At 43.0% G+C, this 13,250-nt stretch overlaps 2 pseudogenes; one reads left to right on the forward strand and one right to left on the reverse strand.

Moving 5' to 3' along the window:
* Nucleotides 1-2,947: 2,947 nt before the first annotated feature.
* Nucleotides 2,948-3,066, reverse strand: LOC134937339 (5S ribosomal RNA; annotated as a pseudogene).
* Nucleotides 3,067-8,409: 5,343 nt separating this feature from the next.
* On the forward strand, nt 8,410-8,528 carry LOC134937340 (5S ribosomal RNA; annotated as a pseudogene).
* The last annotated feature ends 4,722 nt before the right edge of the window (nt 8,529-13,250 follow it).

Consider the following 13,250-nt stretch of genomic DNA (forward strand, 5'->3'; position numbering starts at 1 on the left):
CACTCGTGCATTGGAAATGTTAGGGAGAGGACGTGGCTGGCGTCCTCTCCGTTTATTGTTGAACTTGATTGTGCTTTATTGCTTAATTGTGGGGAGGACTGGGGAGCAGCTGTATAATATAGGAGGAGTACAGTGCAGAGTTTTGCTGATCAGTGACCACCAGTTTTATCCGTTCTCTGCCTGAAAAAAACGCTCCATATCTGTGCTCAGTGTGCTGCATATATCTGTGCTCACACTGCTTAATTGTGGGTACTGGGGAGCAGCTGTATTATATAGCAGGAGTACAGTGCAGAGTTTTGCTGACAGTGACCACCAGTATACGTTGTCTGCCTGAAAAACACTCCATATCTGTGCTCAGTGTGCTGCTTTATTGTGGGGACTGGGGACCACCAGTATAATATTATATAGGAGGAGTACAGTGCAGAGGTTTGCTGACCAGTGACCACCAGTATACGTTGTCTGCCTGAAAAACACTCCATATCTGTGCTGCATTGTAGACAGTATATAGTAGGAGTACAGTGCATAATTTTGCTGACCACCACTATATAATATATAGGAGTACGGTACAGAAGGCCACTGCTGTACCTACCTCTGTGTCGTCAAGTATACTATCCATCCATACCTGTGGTGCATTTCAGTTTTGCACAGTTTGCTGACCACCAGTATATAATATATATAGCAGTACGGTACAGTAGGCCACTGCTGTACCTACCTCTGTGTCGTCAAGTATACTATCCATCCATACCTGTGGTGCATTTCAGTTTTGCACAGTTTGCTGACCACCAGTATATAATATATAGCATTACGGTACAGTAGGCCACTGCTGTACCTACCTCTGTGTCGTCAAGTATACTATCCATCCATACCTGTGGTGCATTTCATTTTTGCACAGTTTGTTGACCACCAGTATATAATATATAGCAGTACGGTACAGTAGGACACTGCTGTACCTACCTCTGTGTCGTCAAGTATACTATCCATCCATACCTGTGGTGCATTTCATTTTTGCACAGTTTGCTGACCACCAGTATATAATATATAGCAGTATGGTACAGTAGGCCACTGCTGTACCTACCTCTGTGTCGTCAAGTATACTATCCATCCATACCTGTGGTGCATTTCAGTTGTGCGCAGTATATATAGTAGTAGGCCATTGCTATTGATACTGGCATATAATTCCACACATTAAAAAATGGAGATCAAAAATGTGGAGGTTAAAATAGGGAAAGATCAAGATCCACTTCCACCTCGTGCTGAAGCTGCTGCCACTAGTCATGGCCGAGACGATGAAATGCCATCAACGTCGTCTGTCAAGGCCGATGCCCAATGTCATAGTAGAGAGCATGTAAAATCCAAAAAACAAAAGTTCAGTAAAATGACCCAAAAATCAAAATTTAAAGCGTCTGATGAGAAGTGTAAACTTGGCAATATGCCATTTACGTCACGGAGTGGCAAGGAACGGCTGAGGCCCTGGCCTATGTTCATGGCTAGTGGTTCAGCTTCACATGAGGATGGAAGCACTCATCCTCTCGCTAGAAAACTGAAAAGACTTAAGCTGGCAAAAGCACAGCAAAGAACTGTGCGTTCTTCTAAATCACAAATCCCCAAGGAGAGTCCAATTGTGTAGGTTGCGATGCCTGACCTTCCCAACACTGGACGGGAAGAGCTTGCGCCTTCCACCATTTGCACGCCCCCTGCAAGTGCTGGAAGGAGCACCCGCAGTCCAGTTCCTGATAGTCAAATTGAAGATGTCACTGTTGAAGCACACCAGGATGAGGATATGGGTGTTGCTGGCGCTGGGGAGGAAATTGACAAGGAGGATTCTGATGGTGAGGTGGTTTGTTTAAGTCAGGAACACGGGGAGACACCTGTTGTCCGTGGGACGAATATGGCCATTGACATGCCTGGTCAATATACAAAAAAAATCAGCTCTTCGGTGTGGAATTATTTCAACACAACAGGTGTCAAGCCGTGTGTTGCCTTTGTCAAGCTGTAATAAGTAGGGGTAAGGATGTTAACCATCTAGGAACATCCTCCCTTATATGCCACCTGGACCGCATTCATCAGAAGTCAGTGACAAGTTCATAAACTTTGGATGGCAGCGGAAGCAGTCCACTGACCACTAAATCCCTTCCTCTTGTAACCAAGCTCCTGCAAACCACACCACCAACTCCCTCAGTGTCAATTTCCACCTTACACAGGAAAGCCAATAGTCCTGCAGGCCATGTCACTGGCAAGTATGATGAGTCCTCTCCTGCCTGGGATTCCTCCAATGCATCCTTGAGTGTAACTATTTGTATATGGAGAAATACCGCACTGGTGGTAGATTATAGTGAAATAAATCAAATCAATAACAGCCAAAATCCATAGATATAAGGAAACACTAAGTTTTCAAATATAGTTTGGCGGTGCACCCTGAGTCAATGAAACTGTAAGGAAACAGTGAGGAGAAAAAAGAGACTCTTTTGTGGGCGCAATCTTTACTACAAGACAATAATGTAAATATCACATAATAAGAATATGGAGAAAATCTAGATATAAAATATAACTTTTATTGGCATCATATAGTAAAAGGGTATGAGGTCGTCAAATAAGGTGACATTCCAATGTATACAAAAATTATTATTTTATTCTCAGTAACACAAACAGATAATGTGTAAATAATTGTACAAATAGTAACAGGTCAATGCTAAAATTAGCATAATGGGTCCCGATTGTATAAATCTGGTAAGAATGCTATGTATGAAAAAATATATGAAAGAACATAGCGTATAACGCCTAAGGAAGAATCTGGGGCTGCCTCAGCTAGTTGGCCCTATGACAATGCTAAATCTAATTGTAGTGATAATTTGCTTGCTGATTAGACGAAGAATAGAACAGGTAAAGAAAGGATGGCAGTGTGAATCTGCTGTCAGCGTTAGACTCAGAGCATGACGGACCAAAGTAAGCTCTACAACACCGGGTATTCCTCAATGGTCACCCACTTGAGTACTGACCCAGCCCGACACTGATTAGCTTCCAAGATCGGACGGTTTCGGGCGTTTACAGTGTGGTATGATAGTAGGGGATTGCGGATGACAGCGAGGGCTCTGGAATCACTGATGAGAGTTCACTAATTATTTAGAGGAAAGTAAAAGATGGATCTGCTGCCAATGTTAGACAGGGGTGACCCCTGAATCAGTGGTGAGAGTCCACGAAAAAGAAATACAGGATGAAAAAACAGATAATGGTACCAATCAACTGTACATGTAAGTTAATATATATATAAAATTATATGTATATATATCAGTTTATTACGACTGAGGTTGCTGTTATCTGTACAAATTAACAGATGATAAGGAGTGCGGAATTCTTCACCTGAGTGCAACAAACCCTGCAACAGAATTTTGAAATGTAACCTTAAGGTTTCCAGTGCTCCCTGTTAGAGCTCCAAAAGACGGGGGGGAGGGGGGAATGAGATACACTTGATAAATGATGCTGGTGTTGGGTCACCCAGGACCCTCTAACCTACTGGTCTGAAAATGCAAAGGAGCATGATAAAGGTTATTAGATGTAGCAGCAATGTTGCAAAATGCTCCCTGTTTGTGCTGAAAGAGGAAAAAGATACTTTGTAAACGCTGCAGGTTCCCAGTCACAGAGGACCCGCAGATCTAAGGATATAACTATTATGTATCCTATCAATGAGTGAATGAATGACATCCAATTGTATCAATAAGATATATAATTAATTAAATAAATGCATGAATGAATTGTCAGCAAAGCCAGCGGTTCATTTAACGATTAATAAGGTAAAGCTATGTCAAAAGGGTTTTAAATTTGTAAGTGGTATGATATTACCCGCGAGGTGGTCGAGGAAATGGTCCCAGATGTAAGTAATGATCCTGCTTTTCATATAGCGTTCTGAGGTAAAAAGTTCACGTCCCAGGACAGCTGTATGTTCACCAAAGTGGCACGTTGAGATCGGGTTGTGATGAGAGGACGGATCCGATGATGTGACTCAGCAGAGCTGTGACGAACACTGGGCAGCGAGAAAACGGCTGATAATGATGTGGCTCATTAGCGGTGCAGAGAATCAGCAATTGGAACACGGCAGCTGTTACGGGCACTGGGCAGCAAGGCGACGGCTGTATGAGATGGATGGACGGCATTCACCAGCAAAGGGGGACCCACGAGGCTGATTAAGATGCGGCTCATTAGCGGTGCAGAGAATCAGCGATTAGCACACGGCAGCTGTTACGGGCACTGGGCAGCAAGGCGACGGCTGTATAAGATGGATGGACGGCATTCACCAGCAAAGGGGGACCCACGAGGCATATGGAAGACGCGTTTCACCCGTAACACGGGCTTGATCACTTCCTGTTGCAGACTGAGTCACGGCGGGCTCTATATGAGCCGATTCTCTACCCAATTGTATCACATGACCGGCACTGCAGCTGTGGCGGATAAGTAGGATCATACTCAGCTGTGATTCATAATGGATTGCAGGCTCCATGGTTGCGTGATAATGTATATAGTCGGACTCAGCAGACAAAAAGACGATGCCCCATCGAAGAAATAAGAAAAAGTAAAAACAAGAACAGTTAATTCAGTATTACATACACTTATAGTTAAAATAGGGTGGAGGGAGGGAGGGGAGAAGGGAAGAGGAAAAAAAAATTTAAATAAATAAAATATAGACCATGAGACTATTCAGTATAGCAGCCAAAAAGACTATTTCGTATAGCAACCAATAAAACCTAGCAGACCTATGGATAATTAAATATACATTGCGTAGCATGATTGGTATTATGAATGATCTGAATAGGTTATTTACTAGAAAATTAAAGCATATGGAGAATAAGACTGGGAAGTGATTAATGCATATGCATGAGTATGTACATGCACATGCCTGTATATAGACACACACCTCATGTGCAAATTTGAGTCTTGCGTAGGTGGGTGAATAACCAACATACGTGACTTAACCACAGGGGAATTCAAGACAAAAGTTAAAAGTCAAAAGTTATGGTCCCCATGGACTCTGGAGCCCCTCCCAGTTGAAATAATGGTTAATTAATGATAAGTGAATATTAGATGAAAATTGAAAATACAACGAAAATAAAAATAAAAATAAATATAGGAGAAAAAATGATTAAAAATAAAAATTAAAAAATAATAATAAAAAATGAAAAATAATAAGAAATAATAGATAATAAATAATTATCATTGATAATGCATGTGGGGACAATATGACACGGTAATGGTTATGGCCAGTAGGCCTATATAAGGGGGGGGGGTTGGTTTGGGAAAAGGGGAAGAAGGGGGGGGGGGGGAGGGAGAAGACGGAGGAAACTGAGAGGGAAGGAAGGAGGATTAGTAGGTGAGTGCAATGTATGATCTTATGGTGAGTTCCTATGATGACATTGTGGAATGGGATGACTGTGATAAGGGAGGGAGGGGGGTTTAACAAGCATAGACAGTAAATAAATGGTGGTGGAAGATGGTGAAAAATGCGGTCCCTAATGAGGAGTGAATCAATAGTTGAACAATTATGTGTGGAATATGGTGAAAATACGGTCCCTATTAGGGATGAGGGTTGAATCTATAGTTGAACCATCATGTGTAGAATAGTTGGTGAAGGAGAAGGAGGTGATTGGGGTATGATGGGGGCATGATATGTGTAGTCAAAACTAAATAAGAGGTGCACCAGGGAGAATATAATAGATGGGGAGGGAGGGAGGGGGAGGGGGTAGAAATAGGGGAAAAATGGGGGACCAAGTAGGACTGACTGTTAATAGTGTATGGTTTGCTGGAAGACACTAGGATAAATGTGTTGGATAAATTTACAAGAAGACACTGTAGTTGATATATTCATTGAGACCCATTGGTTTTAAACCTCCCAGCTTAAATGTCCACTCGCTCTCTTTCTTAATGAGCTCTTTGCTTAGATCCCCTCCACGTATTCCAAGGTGCAATTTCTCAAGCCCAAATGCACGTAACTCATGTGGAGAATCCTGATGGTGAGCATGGCAGTGTCTTGCAACAGATGTTAGTTTCTTCCCTTTCGCTAGATCCGATGTGGCATTCCGAATTGTACCCATGTGCTCAAGGATTCCTCCTTCCTTCCCTCTCAGTTTCCTCCGTCTTCTCCCTTTCCCCCCCCTCTCCCCCCCTCCTTTCCCCCCTCCCCCCCCCCCTTCTTCCCCCTTTCCCAAACCAAACCCCCCCCCCCCCCTTATATAGGCCTACTGGCCATAACCATTACCGTGTCATATTGTCCCCACATGCATTATCAATGATAATTATTTATTATCTATTATTTCTTATTATTTTTCATTTTTTATTATTGTTTTTTAATTTTTATTTTTAATCATTTTTTCTCCTATATTTATTTTTATTTTTATTTTCGTTGTATTTTCAATTTTCATCTAATATTCACTTATCATTACTTAATTTCAACTGGGAGGGGCTCCAGAGTCCATGGGGACCATAACTTTTAACTTTTAACTTTTGTCTTGAATTCCACTGTGGTTAAGTCACGTATGTTGGTTATTCACCCACCTACGCAAGACTCAAATTTGCACATGAGGTGTGTGTCTATATACAGGCATGTGCATGTACATACTCATACATATGCATTAATCACTTCCCAGTCTTATTCTCCATATGCTTTAATTTTCTAGTAAATAACCTATTCAGATCATTCATAATACCAATCATGCTACGCAATGTATATTTAATTATCCATAGGTCTGCTAGGTTTTATTGGTTGCTATACGAAATAGTCTTCTTGGCTGCTATACTGAATAGTCTCATGGTCTATATTTTATTTATTTAAATTTTTTTCCCCTCTTCCCTTCTCCCCTCCCTCCCTCCACCCTATTTTAACTATAAGTGTATGTAATACTGAATTAACTGTTCTTGTTTTTACTTTTTCTTATTTCTTCGATGGGGCATCGTCTTTTTGTCTGCTGAGTCCGACTATATACATTATCACGCAACCATGGAGCCTGCAATCCATTATGAATCACAGCTGAGTATGATCCTACTTATCCGCCATAGCTGCAGTGCCGGCCATGTGATACAATTGGTTAGAGAATCGGCTCATATAGAGCCCGCCGTGACTCAGTCTGCAACAGGAAGTGATCAAGCCCGTGTTACGGGTGAAACGCGTCTTCCATGTGCCTCGTGGGTCCCCCTTTGCTGGTGAATGCCATCCATCCATCTTATACAGCCGTCGCCTTGCTGCCCAGTGCCCGTAACAGCTGCCGTGTGCTAATCGCTGATTCTCTGCACCGCTAATGAGCCGCATCTTAATCAGCCTCGTGGGTCCCCCTTTGCTGGTGAATGCCGTCCATCCATCTCATACAGCCGTCGCCTTGCTGCCCAGTGCCCGTAACAGCTGCCGTGTTCCAATCGCTGATTCTCTGCACCGCTAATGAGCCGCATCATTATCAGCCGTTTTCTCGCTGCCCAGTGTTCGTCACAGTTTTGCTGAGTCACATCATCGCGTCCGTCCTCTCATCACAACCCGATCTCAACGTGCCACTTTGGTGAACATACAGCTGTCCGGGGACATGAACTTTTTACCTCAGAACGCTATATGAAAAGCAGGATCATTACTTACATCTGGGACCATTTCCTCGACCACCTCGCGGGTAATATCATACCACTTACAAATTTAAAACCCTTTTGACATAGCTTTACCTTATTAATCGTTAAATGAACCGCTGGCTTTGCTGACAATTCATTCATGCATTTATTTAATTAATTATATATCTTATTGATACAATTGGATGTCATTCATTCACTCATTGATAGGATACATAATAGTTATATCCTTAGATCTGCGGGTCCTCTGTGACTGGGAACCTGCAGCGTTTACAAAGTATCTTTTTCCTCTTTCAGCACAAACAGGGAGCATTTTGCAACATTGCTGCTACATCTAATAACCTTTATCATGCTCCTTTGCATTTTCAGACCAGTAGGTTAGAGGGTCCTGGGTGACCCAACATCAGCATCATTTATCAAGTGTATCTCATTCCCCCCTCCCCCCCCGTCTTTTGGAGCTCTAACAGGGAGCACTGGAAACCTTAAGGTTACATTTCAAAATTCTGTTGCAGGGTTTGTTGCACTCAGGTGAAGAATTCCGCACTCCTTATCATCTGTTAATTTGTACAAATAACAGCAACCTCAGTCGTAATAAACTGATATATATATACATATAATTTTAGATATATTAACTTACATGTACAGTTGATTGGTACCATTATCTGTTTTTTCATCCTGTATTTTTTTTTCGTGGACTCTCACCACTGATTCAGGGGTCACCCCTGTCTAACATTGGCAGCAGATCCATCTTTTACTTTCCTCTAAATAATTAGTGAACTCTCATCAGTGATTCCAGAGCCCTCGCTGTCATCCGCAATCCCCTACTATCATACCACACTGTAAACGCCCGAAACCGTCCGATCTTGGAAGCTAATCAGTGTCGGGCTGGGTCAGTACTCAAGTGGGTGACCATTGAGGAATACCCGGTGTTGTAGAGCTTACTTTGGTCCGTCATGCTCTGAGTCTAACGCTGACAGCAGATTCACACTGCCATCCTTTCTTTACCTGTTCTATTCTTCGTCTAATCAGCAAGCAAATTATCACTACAATTAGATTTGGCATTGTCATAGGGCCAACTAGCTGAGGCAGCCCCAGATTCTTCCTTAGGCGTTATACGCTATATTCTTTCATATATTTTTTCATACATAGCATTCTTACCAGATTTATACAATCGGGACCCATTATGCTAATTTTAGCATTGACCTGTTCCTATTTGTACAATTATTTACACATTATCTGTTTGTGTTACTGAGAATAAAATAATAATTTTTGTATACATTGTAATGTCACCTTATTTGACGACCTCATACCCTTTTACTATATGATGCCAATAAAAGTTATATTTTATATCTAGATTTTCTCCATATTCTTATTATGTAATATTTACATTATTGTCTTGTAGTAAAGAGTGCGCCCACAAAAGAGTCTCTTTTTTCTCCTCACTGTATCCTTGAGTGTAACGCCTACTGCTGCTGCTGTTGTTGCTGCTGGGAGTCGATCATCATCCCAGAGGGGAAGTCGGAAGACCACTTGTACTACTTCCAGTAAGCAATTGACTGTCCAACAGTCCTTTGCGAGGAAGATGAAATATCACAGCAGTCATCCTGCTGCAAAGCGGATAACTCAGGCCTTGGCAGCCTGGGCGGTGAGAAACGTGGTTCCGGCATCCACCGTTAATTCAGAGGCAACTAGAGACTTGATTGAGGTACTGTGTCTCCGGTACCAAATACCATCTAGGTTCCATTTCTCTAGGCAGGCGATACCGAAAATGTACACAGACGTCAGAAAAAGAGTCACCAGTGGCCTTAAAAATGCAGTTGTACCCAATGTCCACTTAACCACGGACATGTGGACAAGTGGAGCAGGGCAGACTCAGGACTATATGACTGTGAAAGCCCACTGGGTAGATGTATTGCCTCCCGCAGCAAGAACAGCAGCGGCGGCACCAGTAGCAGCATCTCGCAAACGCCAACTCGTTCCTAGGCAGGCTACGCTTTGTATCATCGCTTTTCATAAGAGGCACACAGCTGATAACCTCTTACGGAAACTGAGGAACATCATCGCAGAATGGCTTACCAAAATTGGACTCTCCTGGGGATTTGTGACATCGGACAACGCCAGCAATGTTGTGCGTGCATTACATCTGGGCAAATTCCAGCACATCCCATGTTTTGCACATACATTGAATTTGGTGTTGCAGAATTATATAAAAAACGACAGGGGCGTGCAAGAGATGCTGTCGGTGGCCCAAAGAATTGCGGGCCACTTTCGGCATTCAGCCACCGCGTACCGAAGACTGGAGCACCACCAAACATTGCTGAACCTGCCCTGCCATCATCTGAAGCAAGAGGTGGTAACGAGGTGGAATTCAACCCTCTATATGCTTCAGAGGATGGAGGAGCAGCAAAATGCCATTCAAGCCTATACATCTGCCCACTATATAGGCAAAGGAGGGGGAATGCACCTGACTCAAGCGCAGTGGAGAATGATTTCAACGTTGTGCAAGGTTTTGCAATCCTTTGAACTTGCCACACGTGAAGTCAGTTCAGACACTGCCAGCCTGAGTCAGGTCATTCCCCTCATCAGGCTTTTGCAGAAGAAGCTGGAGAGATTGAAGGAGGAGCTAAAATGGAGCGATTCCGCTAGGCATGTGGGACTTGTGGATGGAGCCCTTAATTCGCTTAACCAGGATTCACGGGTGGTCAATCTGTTGAAATCAGAGCACTACATTTTGGCCCCCATGCTCGATCCTAGATTAAAATCTACGTTGTATCTCTCTTTCCGGCAGACACAAGTCTGCAGAGATTCAAAGACCTGCTGGTGAGAAAATTGACAAGTCAAGCGGAACGTGACCCGTCAACATCTCCTCCTTCACATTCTCCCGCAACTGGGGGTGCGAGGAAAAGGCTAAGAATTCCGAGCCCACCCGCTGGCGGTGATGCAGGGCAGTCTGGAGCAAGTGCTGACATCTGGTCCGGACTGAAGGACCTACCAACGATTACTGACATGTCGTCTACTATCACTGCATATGATTCTCTCACCATTGAAAGAATGGTGGAGGATTATATGAGTGACCCCATCTAAGTAGGTACGTCAGACAGTCCGTACGTATACTGGCAGGAAAAAGAGGCAATTTGGAGGCCCTTGCACAAACTGGCTTTATTCTACCTAAGTTGCCCTCCCTCCAGTGTGTACTCCGAAAGAGTGTTTAGTGCAGCCGCTCACCTTGTCAGCAATCGGCGTACGAGGTTACTTCCAGAAAATGTGGAGAAGATGATGTTCATCAAAATGAATTATAATCAATTCCTCCGTGGAGACATTCACCAGCAGTAATTGCCTCCACAAAGTACACAGGGACCTGAGATGGTGGATTCCAGTAGGGACGAATTAATAATCTGTGAGGAGGGGGATGTACACAGTGAAAGGGGTGAGGAATCGGAGGATGATGATGAGGTGGACATCTTGCCTCTGTAGAGCCAGTTTGTGCAAGGAGAGATTGATTGCTTCTTTTTTTGGTGGGGGCCCAAACCAACCAGTCATTTCAGTCACAGTCATGTGGCAGACCCTGTCGCTGAAATGATGGGTTCGTTAAAAAGTGTGCATGTCCTGTTTATACAACATAAGGGTGGGTGGGAGGGCCCAAGGACAATTCCATCTTGCACCTCTTTTTCTTTCATTTTTCTTTGCATCATGTGCTGTTTGGGGACAATTTTTTTGAAGTGCCATCCTGCTTGACACTGCAGTGCCACTCCTAGATGGGCCAGGTGTTTGTGTCGGCCACTTGGGTCGCTTAGCTTAGTCACACAGCGACCTTGGTGCGCCTCTTTTTTTCTTTGCATCATGTGCTGTTTGGGGACAATTTTTTTGAAGTGCCATCCTGCCTGACACTGCAGTGCCACTCCTAGATGGGCCAGGTATCTGTGTCGGCACTTGGGTCGCTTAGCTTAGTCACACAGCTACCTCATTGCGCCTCTTTTTTTCTTTGCATCATGTGCTGTTTGGGGACAATTTTTTTAATCTGCCATCCTGTCTGACACTGCAGTGCCACTCCTAGATGGGCCAGGTGTTTGTGTCGGCCACTTGGGTCGCTTAGCTTAGTCACACAGCTACCTCATTGCGCCTCTTTTTTTCTTTGCTTCATGTGCTATTTGGGGACTATTTTTTTGAAGTGCCATCCTGTCTGACACTGCAGTGCCACTCCTAGATGGGCCAGGTGTTTGTGTCGGCCACTTGTGTCGCTTAGCTTAGTCACACAGCGACCTTGGTGCGCCTCTTTTTTTCTTTGCATCATGTGCTGTTTGGGGACTATTTTTTTGAAGTGCCATCCTGTCTGACACTGCAGTGCCACTCCTAGATGGGCCAGATGTTTGTGTCGGCCACTTGGGTCGCTTAGCTTAGTCACACAGCTACCTCATTGCACCTCTTTTTTTCTTTGCATCATGTGCTGTTTGGGGACAATTTTTTTGAAGTGCCATCCTGCCTGACACTGCAGTGCCACTCCTAGATGGGCCAGGTGTTTGTGTTGGCCACTTGTGTCGCTTAGCTTAGCCATCCAGCGACCTCTGTGCAAATTTTAGGACTAAAAATAATATTGTGAGGTGTGAGGTGTTCAGAATAGACTGAAAATGAGTGTAAATTATGGTTATTGAGGTTAATAATACTATGGGATCAAAATGACCCCCAAATTCTATGATTTAAGCTGTTTTTGAGTGTTTTTTTAAAAAAAACAAAACAAATACAAAACACACCCGAATCTGACAAAAAATTTTCAGGGAGGTTTTGCCAAAACGCGTCCGAATCCAAAACACGGCCGCGGAACCGAATCCAAAACCGAACACAAAACCCGAAAAATTTCCGGTGCACATCACTAGTTTTTTGGGGGTGCACCGAGAGTCCAACCATTTATCAATTAATATATAACTTTTATTAATCTCATTAAAAAATGTTTTTCAGCCATATGAAATATAAAAAGAATAGATGAAAAATAGAATTTGAAATTGTGAAATTAAAAATAATTATTTTCCACAGAGACTGCTGCTACTGTGATGAAGATTTCTCTTCTCATAAAGGCTTAATAGCCCCTGCTGCTACTTTGTTGCTCAATTTCATTTGTCAAGCTGGTTATCAATATTTCTATCTGCTATAATAAAGCTTTCTTATGGATGGAAAGAACATTCATTTGTTTCCATACCTTCGTTACACTGTTGCTCTCAAAATATCTGCATGATTTATTTACAGATTTGTAGCAACAGTTGAAAAATAAGGATGTATATTAATAAATGTTAGTTCCAAATATCAGCAATGTTCTCAGTCTATTTTAACCCGGGTGCTGGGCTATATTAACTACACCTGGCTTATATAATTAATTTTCAGTCACACCACATGATACTGATACAATACAATATGTATATTGTGCATGTATCTATAGCCAGACTAGTATTAATATAGTGATTATAGCTATATATAGCTTATGTAGCTTAGGCCTTCTAAAGCGGCTTCGGGTGCTTACTGCGTGCGGCTGACTAGTACTCTTAGCCTGCACATCCCTGCACCCACATCTAATCCTGTTACCGAGTGCTGGATAGGTAATAATTGAGCACTCTCACTGTCTTGACCGTCACTCGGTGTAACGGGAATCAGTTAATTATAAGAGAGCATTA

The sequence above is a fragment of the Pseudophryne corroboree genome, chromosome 6 (assembly GCF_028390025.1).
Source record: "Pseudophryne corroboree isolate aPseCor3 chromosome 6, aPseCor3.hap2, whole genome shotgun sequence".
NCBI lineage: Eukaryota > Metazoa > Chordata > Amphibia > Anura > Myobatrachidae > Pseudophryne > Pseudophryne corroboree.